This window comes from Crinia signifera, chromosome 11, assembly GCF_055691185.1.
Source record: "Crinia signifera chromosome 11, ASM5569118v1, whole genome shotgun sequence".
NCBI lineage: Eukaryota > Metazoa > Chordata > Amphibia > Anura > Myobatrachidae > Crinia > Crinia signifera.
In genome coordinates this window covers 34010990-34027020 of record NC_139227.1, presented here as the reverse complement: position 1 = coordinate 34027020, position 16031 = coordinate 34010990, and the positions used below count along the sequence as shown (strand labels likewise).

General features: G+C 45.8%; 1 long non-coding RNA gene across 1 annotated transcript in view; it reads right to left on the bottom strand.

The window, feature by feature from the left end:
- Positions 1 to 2311: 2311 nt before the first annotated feature.
- The window catches only part of LOC146045650 (uncharacterized), a 39272-nt gene continuing 25552 nt past the window's right edge, over positions 2312 to 16031 (bottom strand). The window contains exon 3 of the long non-coding RNA XR_014465539.1: positions 2312 to 2482. This is a non-coding gene — a long non-coding RNA (uncharacterized LOC146045650). The remainder of the gene's footprint in view (positions 2483 to 16031) is intronic.

Below are 16031 nucleotides of genomic sequence, written 5' to 3'. Positions count from 1 at the left end.
AAATCCAGCGCTTCACCCGGGGTCCCTGCCGCCTGCCCGCACCCCCCCTAACCCTGTCCGTCTTCCTGAAGCGGAGACGGACAGAGTTCCCGTCGCCCCGCCGACGGAGATTGAGACGTGCGTGCGCGTGAGATGCACGTGCGTCTCAGTCAGATGGCGAGCCGGGCTGCTGGCGGATCACCAGCGGTGACGTTCTGGCGATTCGCCAGCAATGAAGAGCCCGGCCCCATCTGTAGATACTACTGACCATTTGACCCATATCCAGACCCTATAGTCTTGGAGCACCAGTGGTGGATAGCCAATTGATTCGGAGCACCAATTAGTTTTAGGCAAAAACAAGCAGTTTTTTGGGCTTTATAGTAGCTTTAAAGTGACCAAACCTATGTTGGCTAATTCACGCCGGCACCCGCAATTTTTAGACAACAGTGTTTGTGCCGTATGTTCACTTCCATCTATAGCATTAATTCTCCTAACCCGTTATTATGTAAAAATAATATTCAATATATACTCTAGGGCAGTGGTTCCCAAACTTTTTTGAGTCACGGCGCCCTTGAGCATCAGAACAATTTCACAGCACCCCGAGGCCGAATCTTATTTATTGATAAATTCAGAAGAAAATATTAAATTAGGTAAATTGTGTTTATATGTCACCCGTAGGGTCAGTTACATGGTAGGGACAGGCATTGATACTGTATGTCCACATGTTATAATTAAAAGCACTGGTTTCGCCTGTGATATTGATCATAAATATATTTAATTGGTCCTAGGCCACCAACTCAGGGCACCCCTGCAAGTGTCCTGAGGCACCCCAGGGTGACATGGTACACAGTTTGGGAACCACTGCTCTATGGGGTAGATGTATCAACCCTTGTAGAGAGAGAGAGTGGAGATGGTGATCATAACAACCAATCAGCTTCTGTCATTGTAAAGATTTAAGTGTAAGATAAGTGACAGCAGGTTGCTCATGGCACCTTTATCTACAAGGCTTGATATATCTTCCCCGTATACGGTTGTTAGGTCAACACAACTAAGGTCGACATGCATTGGGTCGACAACTGAAGGTCGACATGGGCTTAGGTCGACACCTCAGATGGTTAACATGCGCTTAGGTCAAAAGGGTAATTCGGTTGACACAAGCATTAGGTTGAAATGGGCAAGGTCGACAGTCAAAAGGTTGACATGGGGTTTTCGCTGAGATTTTTTAGCCGGCAGGCGGTATTTTATGCCCTACCACCCACTAGGGCTCGGAAGGAGAATAAAATAGTGTGGCAAGCGTAGCGAGCCATGTGAGGGGACACGGTACACCAAGACGGTGTCCATGTTGACTGTGTCGACATTTGGGACAAAAAACAGTGCAAAACCCATGTTGATTTTTTCACTGTCGACGTTGCCCATGTCAACCTAATGCTTGTGTTGACCTAAGCCCATGTCGACCTTCAGTGGTCTACACAATGCATGTCAACCTTACTTGTGTCGACCCTATGACCCATACACATCTTATCCATATATGTTAAAAAAAAAAAATCAACAGGCTGGTTATGGGGATTTCCTATCTGCAAGTGCAGCATTTTATCATGACGCGTTTCATTGCTCAAATTGTATATAGCTACTGACCCAACATTTCCATGTGAAATACTCCACTGCAAACATGTACAATGCCTTGTAGCAGCAAACCAGTAACATATTTACAACAACAGGGTCAATTTGCGTACGGGATGTTGCCCATAGTAACCAAGCAGATTTAACTTCTTATTTATTTATCACTGTCTAGAAGATAATCGATAGAATCTGATTGGTTGCTATGGGAAACATTCCACATTCAATAGAACTCTCATCTCAGTAAATTTACTCCAACTTGTGCATAACGACGTGCGCAGCCCATGTTGTACACGTCTCCCAAAACTGGTGCAGAATGTTTATTAGAAAATAGGTGCGAAAATTGGCAAGCAAACGTTTTTTTTTTTTTAAATGAACCCTTTGAGTGCCCATGTTGCTGTGATAGATCCACAAAATATACAATAAAATGCCAGAGCCGCTCATAGCGGGTGCAATATTTAACTAGACTTCAGTTAATAAAGAACAGTTGCTGTGAGCGGCACTGGCATTTTTTAGCAGATATTTTAAGGATCACTCACAGAAACATTGGCACTCAAAGGTTTAAGGAGTACCAACTGGTTGTGCAGCGCTTTATTATCATAGGTTGCAATCTTGTGTTAGATTTGTTGTATTCTTTAAACCTCAGGTTCATAAAAGAAAACTGTTTTTTTTTTGTTTTTTTTTTTTAAATCCCCAAATAGCGCAGTTTCACTCACCTGCAGCTCTTCTGCTGCCCCAGTGACCCGTGATCTGTGACAGGTAAGAGGATTAGGACAGTGCCACAGTGAGCACACCTGTGTGACCAAGGTAAGCTGGGTGCTCCGTGGCTTCTCAGGTCTGCTCCTGGTGTGGTCTAACCTGGATGATCCCTGTCCACCTGCAGCAGCTGGAATGAGAATAATCTGAATTAATGCCTTCTGGAGGTGATTTGTTTTGTCATGTGTTCATGGTGAAGAGAGAGAAGAAACATACACTTTTATTTAGTAAACAATGTTGATAATTCACCCAGCAAATTCGGGGCACCCCGTGGGACGCTGCCAGGAACTGCATCACAAATGAATGTGTTTTATATGCATTTACCAGGAGTCCACCCGGTTCTACACATTGAGAGATAACAGATGGAAGTTTCCACAGGCGTTGTTAGAACAGAGGAAAGTCTTATATCCGCGCCACAAATGCTTTACCCAAATGTCGTGCAATCGGATGGGGTTATTTCAGCTAAATAAAATATATATTTAAAAAAAAATGTTTATTTCTCCCTACTGGTTTACAATGGCCGATACAGATCACAGACACACTAAAGGAGACACACAATGAGTAAAGGAATGGCTCTTCCTTCCAGCAAATATGTAGATAAGAGGTATGATTGTGGGGTGTCAGCATGTAACGCTTGTCTGCAGTCGGCAATCTGGTGCATGGAATTGCGCAGAATAACGAGAAGATGGAAATGTTCTGCAGACAGGACATTGCCGTAAAATTAAGATACTTGGGTGTGGTACAGCTCACAATATCTAGGTTGACATGAGCAGGGAGCTGCAGCGCTGATCAACCTGTGGAGAGGGGCATCTGTAGGCACATATATACTTACATGTTATCATGTACACAATATATATGCTGGATTTGACCCCCCCCCCTAAACCATTACGGCGATACCACCTTCCACTGCTTGGTCGATGCTGCAGGCCACAGGCTGTGCAGCCATGGGCCACTTCTCCCTTATCACTGCTTCATACATCTACCCCTGAGTTACTCATGTGTCATATGCTGATGTGCAGGATTCCTTCACTGATCCAACTTGGGATGATTTCACCCTTTTCCGAAGGATCGGGCAGAGAAGTCAGGGGAAATCATCCAAAATTCTATGTGGTTAATATCCCATCAGGTGCGTTGGGCCCAGTCCAGTGCGCATCGGACCTGAGTCAGAGGTCAGAACTGCTGAACATCCAACCTCTGACTCGGATCCCAGCAGCGGGGAACGCATGTCAAATGAGCGCATGCAATCCTGACGCCCAAGAAGGTCCAGGACCGCTCAAGAGGTATCGAATAGCCATACACTGCTGCAAGAACTCACAGCAGCGTACGTCCACATTTAAGGTCCATACACACTGGTTGTTTTTGCCCAGCGTGTATGGATAACGATGATGGGGAAAACCGCTGGGCTGAAAAACTATCAGTGCATACACACTGAGCTATATTTGCCCATTTTAGCGATTTTCCCCAGGGTGGATGACTTTCCATAGCAGGATGCTATGGAAAGCCGTCCACTGCTTGCGCTCATCTGCTGGTAATACGATGAGCATCAGCGATCACTGCTCATCGCTGCCAAGTACACACCGGGCTGCTTTCGAGTTAAAAGCAGCCAAAACGAGTAAACTGAGCGGCTTTTAGCTTGAAGTCGCCCAGTGTGTATGGGCCTTTACATTTACACATAAAAGATAGATAGATAGATAGATAGATAGATAGATAGATAGATAGATAGATAGATACTGAAATGGACAGAAAAATGCTTACGTCCTTTCCAGGAGCCAAGTTATTTTACATTTTGTGCCCCTGGCATTAGATTTTCAACTATTTGGGTTCCATGAGAATAATCAGGCCTTGCAGTCCTTAAGCCACAGCAGACCTTAGCACAGTCCCTGTGGGACATAACTCTACTCGTTATCTCCTGCTCCCTGGGTCAGAGGTCAGAGTGCACATTGTGGATGCAGAGCCAATAAGCATCATGCTGAATGCTGAGCCATGTGAGGAATGGCGGCTAGGTCAGGCTGGAGCGCACTACCTAACACTGTACACAGCATCGGGACATGTATCATTTCCCACACAGAAAGTATTTCACTCCTGGTAAAGTCACAGAAGGAACAGAGACAAAACATCTGTGTAGAGCAGAACTTCAAATGATATAGAATCCTAATACTGTATATCCCCCGGAAGCCTAACTGGAGCGTGTCACTATAAGTACTCTGTGCTGCTCTCAGATGTATAAGTGATGGGAATGTAGAATTATGGGAAATCCAGGGTATATACAGTGGGAACAATGTATAGGATGCGGATGTGCAATGGTCTCATAAAACACACGCAAAGATTAAATAAGTTCCAACAACATCCAACCACAGACTCAGTTATTACTGGTTATGATGAAACGGCGGGTGAGCTTTCATCAGGGCCTATCTGACATAAAGGGGTTGCAGGTTTCTATCATATGGGAAATGCTCTGCACCACACACAATCGGTGGTCACTTGCACCAGAACTAGATTGTAAGCTTGCGAGCAGGGCCCTCCTACCTTTTGGCTGTCTGTAAATACCCTGTTTGTTGTATCACTGTCTCCTTTGTAAAGCACAATGGAATATGCTGCGCTATATAAGAAACTGTTAATAAATAAAATAATAAACTATACTTGATGCAAGAGGTGCATCTAATATCAGACGGATACCTATCTATGTACAACTCCACTTAGCCCACAGTAATGCCTACACCCGATCACTAATTTTATCATGTACGACCACGCTATACCGCTTCAGAGGCAAGTGGGGACATGTAAGAAGAATCGTCTGTTGATAAGTATGGAAAAGGGGGCGAAAATAATTGTAGACATAGGGGTCTACGTATTAATCCTTGGCGAGAGATCAAGTTTATGAAAATGACAGTTAGGAGCTGACTGGTCGGTCCACGACCATCGATTGATTTCTCCTGCTGCGGAGGCATGTGAGGGGATGTGTTTGCATTACTATGGTACCGAGGGGAATCGGTGGTGGGTATTTGCCGGGGCGGCGTCTCAGGTGCTCAGGAAAGCTGCGATGTTTGCAGCTTACAGAGAAAACCTGAATCAGGCCCTTTGTCTGTGAATTTATGTCCTGACAATCTCTCAGTATTCTCTACTGTGCGCTAAGTATGATGAAGCGCCGGTGCGATCCCTGTCCAAGGGCCAGGTCTGTAAAACATGTATAGAACATAGCATCAGATCTTCCCAGACGCGGAAACATTGTTTCCCATAGTGGCCCATAGCTGTCTGCCCGCATTGTGCTTCCTTATATTTCATGAGGTCCTAATACGTCCCGCAGGACAAGGTGCGCTCCCAGCCCTGTCTGTTCTCTGTAACAGCTGTAAACAGCGCAGCGTGGAAGCGTTTCAAGTCACATACGGACGGCATTTGGTTTGCAAACTGCACGCTGTAAACAATAAACCAAAACCATATTTTCCATGTTTCTTATATGTAACATCAACTACAAATCTGGCAGCAAAGTCAACACTAATTTGTTCAGCTGTGGAGCCGGTTAACCCTTTTGCGGCGCTGCCTGGTTTCCAGTTGCTCTGAGTCAGTGGAAGTGAAGCTAGATCCAGGCGTTTTCGGCTCATATGGGTTTTATTTCCATAGTAATTACAGGATTAAAAATAGAACTGGCGCAGGTAGGGGGGGGGGGGGGGGGGGGGGGTTTCAGGAGACTTATAGGTGGTCCCATTAAAAACATGTTGCTAATTCTCTAATGCCATGTAATTTATTGATGCATTGCTGAATATACTAATTGAGGTCAGATGTAAGCGTAGTGGTTCCAGCAGCCGACTGGTCAGAATTGCCAGCGAGGTAGTCACCTGACACAAGCTTGGAAATACAGTGTCAGGCTGGGGTAGCGGAGTCTGACCTTGGAGCTATTCTATAGGTGACGTGCGCCACCTGCACTGACTCACTGTACTTCCCATAAACAGAGGAAGCAGAGGAAAACTCCAAGCATCTGTGAAAGTGAAGATTTCTGCATGTTCAGAAACTTTAGCATCTTTTGGGGGGCGGGTGCCACATGGCGTGATGATACAAAGGGGCAGAGTGGGGCTGTGTTTGTAAAATTGTGCCATTGTGGCCGAGTCCCGACAAGGACAAAATCCCAACAAGGTTTAAATCCCGACATTTAAAATCCTGACAAGGACAAAACCCAGACATTTAAAATCCCGACAAGGTCAAAATACCGACATATAGTATGTACAGGTGAAACAGTCAACATGACTTTCCGTCGACAGGTCGTGAGGTCGACATGGATTTTTTCACTGTTTTTTTACCTGAATGTCGACACAGTCGACATGGACACCGTTGGAAGTGAACCGCAGCCCCTCGCATCGCTCGCGATACTTCGGGCACGGTGCCTCGCTGCGCTCGGCACACTATTTTATTCTCCCACCACGTCCTAGTGGATGTTAGGGCATGAAATACCGCCTGTCGGCACATGTCGGGTCAAAAAACAAGGTCAAAATCCCGACAAGGTCAAAATCCCGACATTTAAAATCCCGACAAGGACCAAATCCCGACATTTAAAATCCTGACAAGGTCAAAATATCGACATATAGAATATACAAGTGAAACAGTCAACATGACTTTCGCGACCGAAAGTCATGTTGACTGTTTCACCTGTATATTCTATATGTCGATATTTTGACCTTGTCAGGATTTTAAATGCCGTGATTTTGTCCTTGTCGGGATTTTAAATGTCGGGATTTTGACCTTGTCGGGATTTTGTCCTTGTCGGCATTTTGACCCAGTCGGGATTTTGACTGCATCCCAAATAAATGTAGGGGTAAATTTACTAAAGCTTCTAAGAATGAAAAGAGGTGATGTTGCCCATAGCAACCATAGATTCTGTCTATCATTTTCTAGGATGCAATAGAGAAAAATAAAAGCTAGAATCTGCTCTGGGCATCAGACTTGGCAAAGTACAGTGACATCGTAGACGCGTTTCACTTTTTTATTTGTTAAAGTTCCTGTAAAGTAAGGGGACAATGGGGCTCAAAGTTCTGACAATTATAGCAACAGCATCAGATTACTTGTGATCTAAATAAGTGTGTAGCTAGTATAAGGATTAAGCAATATAATACATCAGGGAATGCCTCTGTATCCCCAAATCATATTTTTTAACCTTTCAAGTGCCTGATGAAATAGTGTTTTAGCGGGATTAGTAAGCGTGACATATATTCGGAGCCTATTTAACATTTGTTGCAGAGGGACCCCCAAACAGCGCCATTCCTTATCTGCCGTTACATGTGGTATTACCATTGATACATAGGCGTTTCTACAATGGGTGCACATGGGCTCCTGGGGTTAGGGAGTGCCCACACCGCACCTCACCCTGAGTCCCGCGGCAGCATCTCAGCAACTAAGATGCAAATCACTCTGAAAATGGCAGCCGCGGTGATTTCTGAGTGATTTGCACATGTGCACGGGATATGTCCTTGTGAACCAGGCACGGGCGCCATGTTCCCGGAGAGTTTCGAATGTGCAGTAGACTCTGGTATAATGCACCATCAGATCAGAGAGGAGGTTGCCCGCAGTTGTCTCCTCTCTTAAAACGCCCCCGCATTGATAAACAGACCCCAATAATTGCTCGATTACACATTACAAACGCTACAGCCTGCTTATCATCTCTCCGCACATTGCGCCATATTGCACATCTGTGAGCCGCCAACAGTCTCGTGACGGTTTTTGGGTCCAGTCGGCAAATTACCCTTATTTTAAATAACTTGTTTAGACATTTTTTTGAGTCTATAATTGATGCCAGCAGAATGTAAAAGTGAATCTGAATTTTTAGTAATGCAAATGCTGTCACGATGACGGGCTCGGAAACTTTCGCCCGCCCTGAAGAGAAACCTCTTACATTAAGGGAATATACTTTCGATTGAGGATTTTTTTTCTTTCTTACTGTTTAGAACAATCTCCGGGCGCTGTTATGGAAGTGTTTACGAACGGCTTTCCTTGTGTGTGTGTGTGTGATAGAAACATCACCGCATCCATAATTACTAACATAACCCTCGGAAAACGTCTGTCATGAACGTTTCACGTGTGCGGAGCGCTCTGCTAGCACAGAGAGCAACAGGAAATAAGGCCATATTGTGCACACAGATTCGTGATCGCGCCGATGTTCTGGATATTATCAAAAATATCAAGGGAGGACGGTAGAGCGGCTACGTTTTGCCAGCGGCGGTTGCATCAGAGTCTTCCAGGGCGATTTAATAGCTTCTCGATGTGTATATAGGAGTGATACAATCCACATGAGTAAACACTGCTAACCTGGTGGAATAAGCGAGCCGGAGTTCACAACCTTGACTTTAATCCCCCCGTAAGTATTAGGAGCTGATAGCCGTGACATATCTGAAACCCAACCCAACATGTCATTCACAAAAAAAACCTTGACAAAACACAATGCGTCTCCAGCTTCACCGTCGCCCGCGCCGAAAATCCCAAACTGGCGTATGGGTTCTGAGTGAAGAGCAATTTAACCCCCTAACCCCTCAGTGCACGGGTCACATTAAAATAAAACAGGATAAACACACCAAGGGGTTTGTGTTTATTTATCACTTGTCATCTGTAGTTTACCTAGCAGAACTTGATCTCTAGAACTAAGCAACAAACAGCTACTGAGAGCTGGGGAGAAGTGGCAGGCAGATGTTTGGAATGAGCTGGGAGGCTGTCAGCGAGGCATTTGTCTCAGGTGCCTCATATTTAGGGGCCGAACTACTATATCTCATGGTAGTACTTTGAGAAATAACAATTCATTTAGCATTGCTTAGCTCCGATTCGGATTTTGTCGGGTCTCCACACTGGGGTCCCTGTTTCCACTGCAGTGTGTTCCTGGGTTTTGTCCAGGTAGACACCGTTTCTACTGAGGGGAAAAGCCGGGAAAGCAGAGCAGTGGGTGGAGAGAGGCAGGCATCAGCAGGAACCAGGGGGTGGAAAGCGAGCAGTGGTGGCCAGCAGGCGGCAGGGACCAGCATGTGGGCAGTGGTGGCAAGCGGGAACCAGCGGGTGGGCAGCAGACATTGGCGGGCAGTGGAAATCAGCAGGAGGCGGCTGCACAGTGGCCAGCCTCTCTTGCCCAGGTTGAAAATCCCGGGTAAGAGACACTTTCACTAAAGGTTCAAAGGGCGAGATGTGCTAAAACTTGAAAAGTGATAGTGGAGAGTGATAAACCACCAACCATACAGCCCATAACTGTCATTTTTCAAATACAGCAATAAACATGGCAGTTAGAAGCTGATCGGCTACTACTTTATCACTCTCCATTTTATTACTTTTCAAGCTTAGTACATCTTCTAAAAATGAAACGCAGCAACCAATCAGATTCTACCTATGATTTCTCTATAACATCCTAGAAAATGAATGATAGACTATGGGTGAGATTTAATAGGATGAGAGATTCAGAAAGTGAGAGATTTGGTAAGAATTCCCACCACAATCTGTTAGGTTGCTATGGGTTACATCCCCACTTTTCACTTTTAGAAGCTTTACTAAATTTACCCGTAAATGTACCCATACCTTAATCAAGGGCAGCAAAGGCACAACATTCACCATGTCTCTTGCTTATATTGCCTTTTTATGATTTGTTATGTACAGTATAAAGGCCACATATATTCTGCAGCTCTATTACAGAGGATAGTAAGTCATTGGGGGTATTGGGGATATTTATTCAAGCTCGGAGATAAAACAGTGATAAAAAGTATTAGTCAATGAAAAATGACAGGAGGTGATTGGTTAGTACTTTATCTCTCACAATTCTATCCTTAAATATATACCCTTAACAACAATGTTGAGTGACATCACCGGGACCCCAGCAGAGCGTGCAGTCACAGACGATATTGTCAGCTTTGACTGCATGTTCAGGCGACAGGGATTATCGTTAACAATATAGTGGGTAAACTCTAAACGATATGCATGATATAATTTATTATTTATTATTTATTTATTTATTTATTAACAGTTTCTTATATAGCGCAGCATATTCCGTTGCGCTTTACAATAGCAATTTATGGTATGGTTATCGTGCATATTGTCTACCTTTATCGCATAGTGTATATCCAGCTTAAGGGGGTGATTCTGATTGATGCAGGCGCGCATGCAGCAGGGGTTTCTCAGTACGCAGAAACCCCTCTGCCCACCCAGCTCCATCCTTTTTAACACAGCCTACGGCAACTGTGTCTCCTGGAGACAGGGCAGGCTGCCTGTGGGCTGACAGCAGGGGGAGCTAGCTGCAGTGGCAGCGTGCAACTCCTCCCAGTCGGTCAGTGCTCCGTGTGGCTGTGTGAGTGCTGGCTAGGGATGTCCAGTTCAGAAGCCATCAATGGTTGCCATCGATGGCAATTCTGCACCCAGTCATCGATAGTGGTAAACTATTTGATGGGTAACCATCGATAGGTTTAGCTATCGATGGTCATACATTATATTTGACTGAATGGCCAGTGGACCAATCAGAACTCAGGGGTGGGACTTCTGGTGTCAGGGGGCGGAGCCATGATCCGTGTCATGGCACCTTGAAAAAAAAAAACAGGAAACATCGGTTCTCCTTTGCCATCAATGTAGGGAAATAATCTGGTATTCCCACACCGATGGCAAAAGTATGCAACATCGGCGATAAACCATCGATGGTCGATGCCCATCCCTAGTCCTGGCCGGGGGAGGCAGTATGTATGTTGTGTGTGTTTTTGAGGATATGGCATGTGTATGTATGATGTGCATGTATGTGTGAGTGTGTGTGTGTGCATGCTGTGTGTATGCTACAGTATTTGCAGAGTGTATGCATAAAATATGTGTGTACAGAAGAATGTGTGTATGTGTGTATGTATGCAGGGGTGGATTGGGTCCCGGGGGAGGGGGTGATGTTTATCGTTTGACATGGGTTCCGTCACCGTTAGAGTGAACAACTCACCACTGGCGCTGCATACCCCAAGGCTTGCTCGGTGGAGCCATGGTTAAAGGTATATCTGGCCTGGAGCTGACGTCACAAACACTCCCCTAATATGCTCAGGCACGCCTAGCCTTTCCCCAACACGCCCAGTGTTTTTCAAGACACGCCTGCATTTTTCTTAACACTCCCACGAAAAGCGAGGTTTCCACCCCCAAACGCCTACTTCCTGTTAATCACCTAGCGGATGCCACGCCTTTAGAAAAAGTAGCAGGACTTCCTCGCAGATTGCCTTGGGCATGCACACTGAAAACCGTACGGATACGCAGTGTATCCATAATCGCCCGCTGTACAAATTCAGAGCCATGCGTTAAGGTCTGAATTACCCCCTTAGTACTTAAATCCAAATGATATTTTTATTTTAACTACTGCAGAAGTTCTCATTAATTTTTTTAAAGGCTAAAAAAAAAAAAAAACAGATTGTAATTAATTTAATTATTATACTGTAAGTAGTCATTTAAATTTTATATATAAAAAATGTGACTTTGGCGTATATATATATTTTGTAACATAGAATAAGCACATCAGACTGAGCGCAAGTATGTAAATGCATTTCCTTATTTTATTATTTATTTATTAATTAACAGTTTCTTATATAGCGCACACATATTCCGCAGCGCTTTACAGAGTATAGTTGAACATTCACATCAGTCCCTGCCCCAGTGGAGCTTACAATCTATATTCCCTACCACATGTACACGCACACACAGACATTCTAGGGCTAATTTTTTTGGGAGCCAATTATCCTACCAGTATATATTTGGATTATGGGAGGAAACCGGAGTACCCGGAGGAAACCCAAGCAAGCATGGGGAGAATATACAAACTCCACACAGTTAGGGCCATGGTGGGAATCAAACCCATGACCTCAGTGCTGTGAAGCAGCAATGCTAATCGTTACACAATCTGTGCTGCCCTGATTCCTTATACAGGATGCAGCACAATTCAAGCATTGGGAATATGGCAGGAGGAGCACATTTCTGCCCAAGTTAACCACCATGGGGAAGATGACGGTGTTCTCTTATGGAATGTGAAATTCCCATTACTGTGCATCTGGTTATCCTTCTAATCCAATATTGGAATATCCTGGGTTTCCCAAGGCCTGGTTGCAACTGACCAATATCCTTCCCACTCTGCAATAGTTTGGTGACATAATGGGGGAAATTTACCAAGATGTGTATTCTACTTCACATGTGATGTTCCTATGGGCAACCAATCAGAATCTACTTCTTATTTATGTAAAAGATAGTAGACCGCATCTGATTGGTTGCATATAGCAACATCACATGTGAAGTAGAATACACATCTTAGTAAATTTCCCCCAATAGCCCTGATATACTGTAACGCTCTAATTGGGTGCAGAGTTTGTGTTAGACCACAATGTGATCCTTGTTTTACATGACAAATACCCAGCGTACTAGTAATATATATAATGATAATGTCTATTTAATTTAATATAATGAAAGTTCAGGGTGGTCTTTGATGAAGTCCAGCGACTCACTATATTGCGCTATAATGAGCGCAGGGTCGGTCGGCGTGTTAGAGACCGTGTAGCTATTATCTTACATTGCGGTAACAGGATACAGATTTAGCAATAAGACAAATGCAAGGAAAATATACAGTACAGTGGGGTACTTGAATCTTTTTGGGTGGGCTGTTCAAGACTAAGCTGGGCCCTGATATGCTGCGTTCCTGTCTATAATGACAGCTGAATATTGATAACAGGATGAGATCACTGAGTGCGAAATCTAATTTATCTTTACAATAATATTACATCCAGTGTTTCGGCTATAGGGATCCTATAATGGCAAAATGATTGCACAAATCTATGGAGACAGTCCAAGTATGGAGCAGATTGCACAGGATACAGGAGGGTTTATGGCCAGAGCAGACAACATAGGAAGCAAGGCTGTGGTGACGTATAGGCCATTAGTCAGGTTGCCTTGCGAGTCCACCAAACCCCGCCTTGCGAATGGTTGGCTGCCACCACCCATTCGCAAGCGCGACTTGCTCGCAGGGCATATGAATGGATGGTACACGGTAACATCCATTCACAGCCCAGGGGAGAACGCCCACATCTTTCAATGGTCTCCGACGTTCAGGGGGAAGTGGGCGGGCAGCTAACATACTGTGATGTCAGCTGCCCGCCCCTCGCCTGTCCGTTATGCCCGCATTAGCATGAGAATGGGAACGCCCATGAAAAGCTGGGCGTTCCCATATGCTAATGGGGCTGTCCGGCGCCCCTCTCCGCCCCCTGTCCTGAGTGCGTGCACCAGGCGAACAGTCTGTTTGCCGTGGGTACACGCACCCTACATATGCACATGCGCATAAGTGCGCATCGCATCCATTGCATACCCTCCAACATGACCCATTCCATTAGGTACAAAATGCTCTGTTCCTGGACTTCCCTGCCAGTGGCAGTTACAGATGTGAGCCTGCAGCACAGTCCAATATTCAAAAAGGGGAGCCACACCAGCTGCCATCCCAAACATCACTGAGAGTTGATGTGACCACCCCTCTTTGAATATTGGACTGTGCTGCAGGCTCACATCTGTAACTGTCACTGGCAGGGAAGTCCAGGAACAGAGCATTTTGTACCTAATGGGATGGGTCATGTTGGAGGGTATGCCATTGGTCCCCGTGCGAACCAGGGCGGCAGCGAACAGACCTCCATTTTGCGGAGGTGGAATCTTCCAAATACCTTTTCGTTTCACCATTGAATGATGTTCTTTATAAATACCCCTTTATAAAGCGACAGTGGTCTCACAAGAGGGGTGTTATCACACAATTGTACCCCCAATTTAAATTATGCTACACAGTAGCACAATTATGGCACAGGTGGGTATGGTATGCGTCCCTGACCATCGGGATATCTACTCAACATACACGTCAATTTGGCAATATAGCCAAATGATCTGCATGTTCAGCAGTCCGGTGGTGTCACTGAACAGTATGTTTGGCTGATATGGTTCACTATATCGGCCACAGTCGTGTAGTGTGTATGGGGCTTCAGGCCAAAATTCAGATTATATTGTGGATATGTGCAAATGAGGAGCAACAGGCATGATCAGATCACCATCCAGCCTGGCCGCTCCCACGCTGCAAACCACTATCACAGCAGCAGTGACGGAGCAATCCCCAGCCTGCAAGGACAATCTGCAGTTATATCTATAATCTCGACGGCAAAACTGTAGGTAAATTTCGCACGAGCCACCTAGTCTAATGTAAAATAGTAGAAATGGGTTTATTTCATATAAAGGCGCATTAGGTACTACAAATCGGGGGAGGGGGACGGGGGTGCCAAACATGCCCTTGCTCCGGGCACTGTGGCACCTAGCTACACCACTGAGATAAAGTACCAACCAACAGGCTCCTAGATCTTTTTTTGGTACTTGTGTAGTTTCACGGGGGCAGTTATGTAGTAAGCGTAGTGTCCCTGTCAGAATCAGCGCAGTGTTCCCACGGCCAGCGTAGGCAGCATCCCTGTCAGTATCAGCGCAGTGTTCCCGTCCGTTTGCGGCTAGCCAGAGCTTACGTAGTTAGCGTAGTCAGTCAGGCGTTCCTGTCAGTATCAGCGTCGTGTTCGAGGTTAGCCGGAGCTTACGTAGTTAGCGTAGTCAGCGTTAAGCAGTTAGCGTAGTCAGTCAGCACTTATTACATTGTGTGGGAACCATTGACCATTTTAACCTGCCTTACATGACAGTTGTCTCTATGTTCCTGAAACACCCCCATTATCCACGGCAGCCAGAAGCATGGCGAGCCACGCGAGGGGACGCAGTACGCGTCCTCCCAACCTATTCATACCCCCACTATCCACGTCAGCGTGGAGTTGATTTTATAAAGTGTGGCAAGCGCAGTGAGCCACCGCACCCGAAGCGTGGCGAGGGGACGCGGAATACACGTCAAGTAATCCAAGCCCATGCTTCTGGCTGACATGGATAGTGGGGGTTTGAAATGGAGGCATTTGCCAGTATGTAACATGGAGCACTTTCAAATGCGTCCTTTATTGTGCATGAGATGCACTTGCACACTGCACCCCCCTTTGTGCACGAGACGCACGCGCTACCGAACCCCTAACCCTGTCTGTCTTCCTGAAGCGGACACAGGCAGGGTTGCCATCCGTCTGAGACGCTCCTGCGTCTTACATAGATGGATCGCCTCTCCGCCGGCGCCCGCATGATCCCATATCCACCGGCGTCCGTCAGCGCAGGGGATCTGGCGTTACCGGCGCTGTGTGAGAGGCGCTCACTAGGCTTGCCAGGAACACCGGGGACAGAGCTGCAGCTCCCGGGGACAATACGGTGACTAGCTGCCTGACGGGGACACTACGCTAACTATGCAGGGCTGCCGCGGAGTCACTACGCTGACTACACTAGGCAGCCGTAGGTCTACGCTGACAACGTAGCTTAGCCTACGCTGAAAACGTAGCGTAGCCTGCCGCTGTGAAACTACACAAGTACCTTTTTTTTTTTAAACGCATATCGCCACATCACCAGCACTTGCACAATGCACCCCTGGGACCGTAGATGACACTGAAGAGGATCCTGAAGGCTTCTGTGGGACACCGTGGACGTCGGGGGACCATCGGAGCACCACCAGGGGACCAGGTAAGTATGGAGAAAAAAAAATATTCAAAAATCTTGAAAAATCCCTTATTCAAAATGCTAGTGGTCCCAAGCTTTTCAGATAAAGGATACTTAACCTGTATTAGTTTTATCAC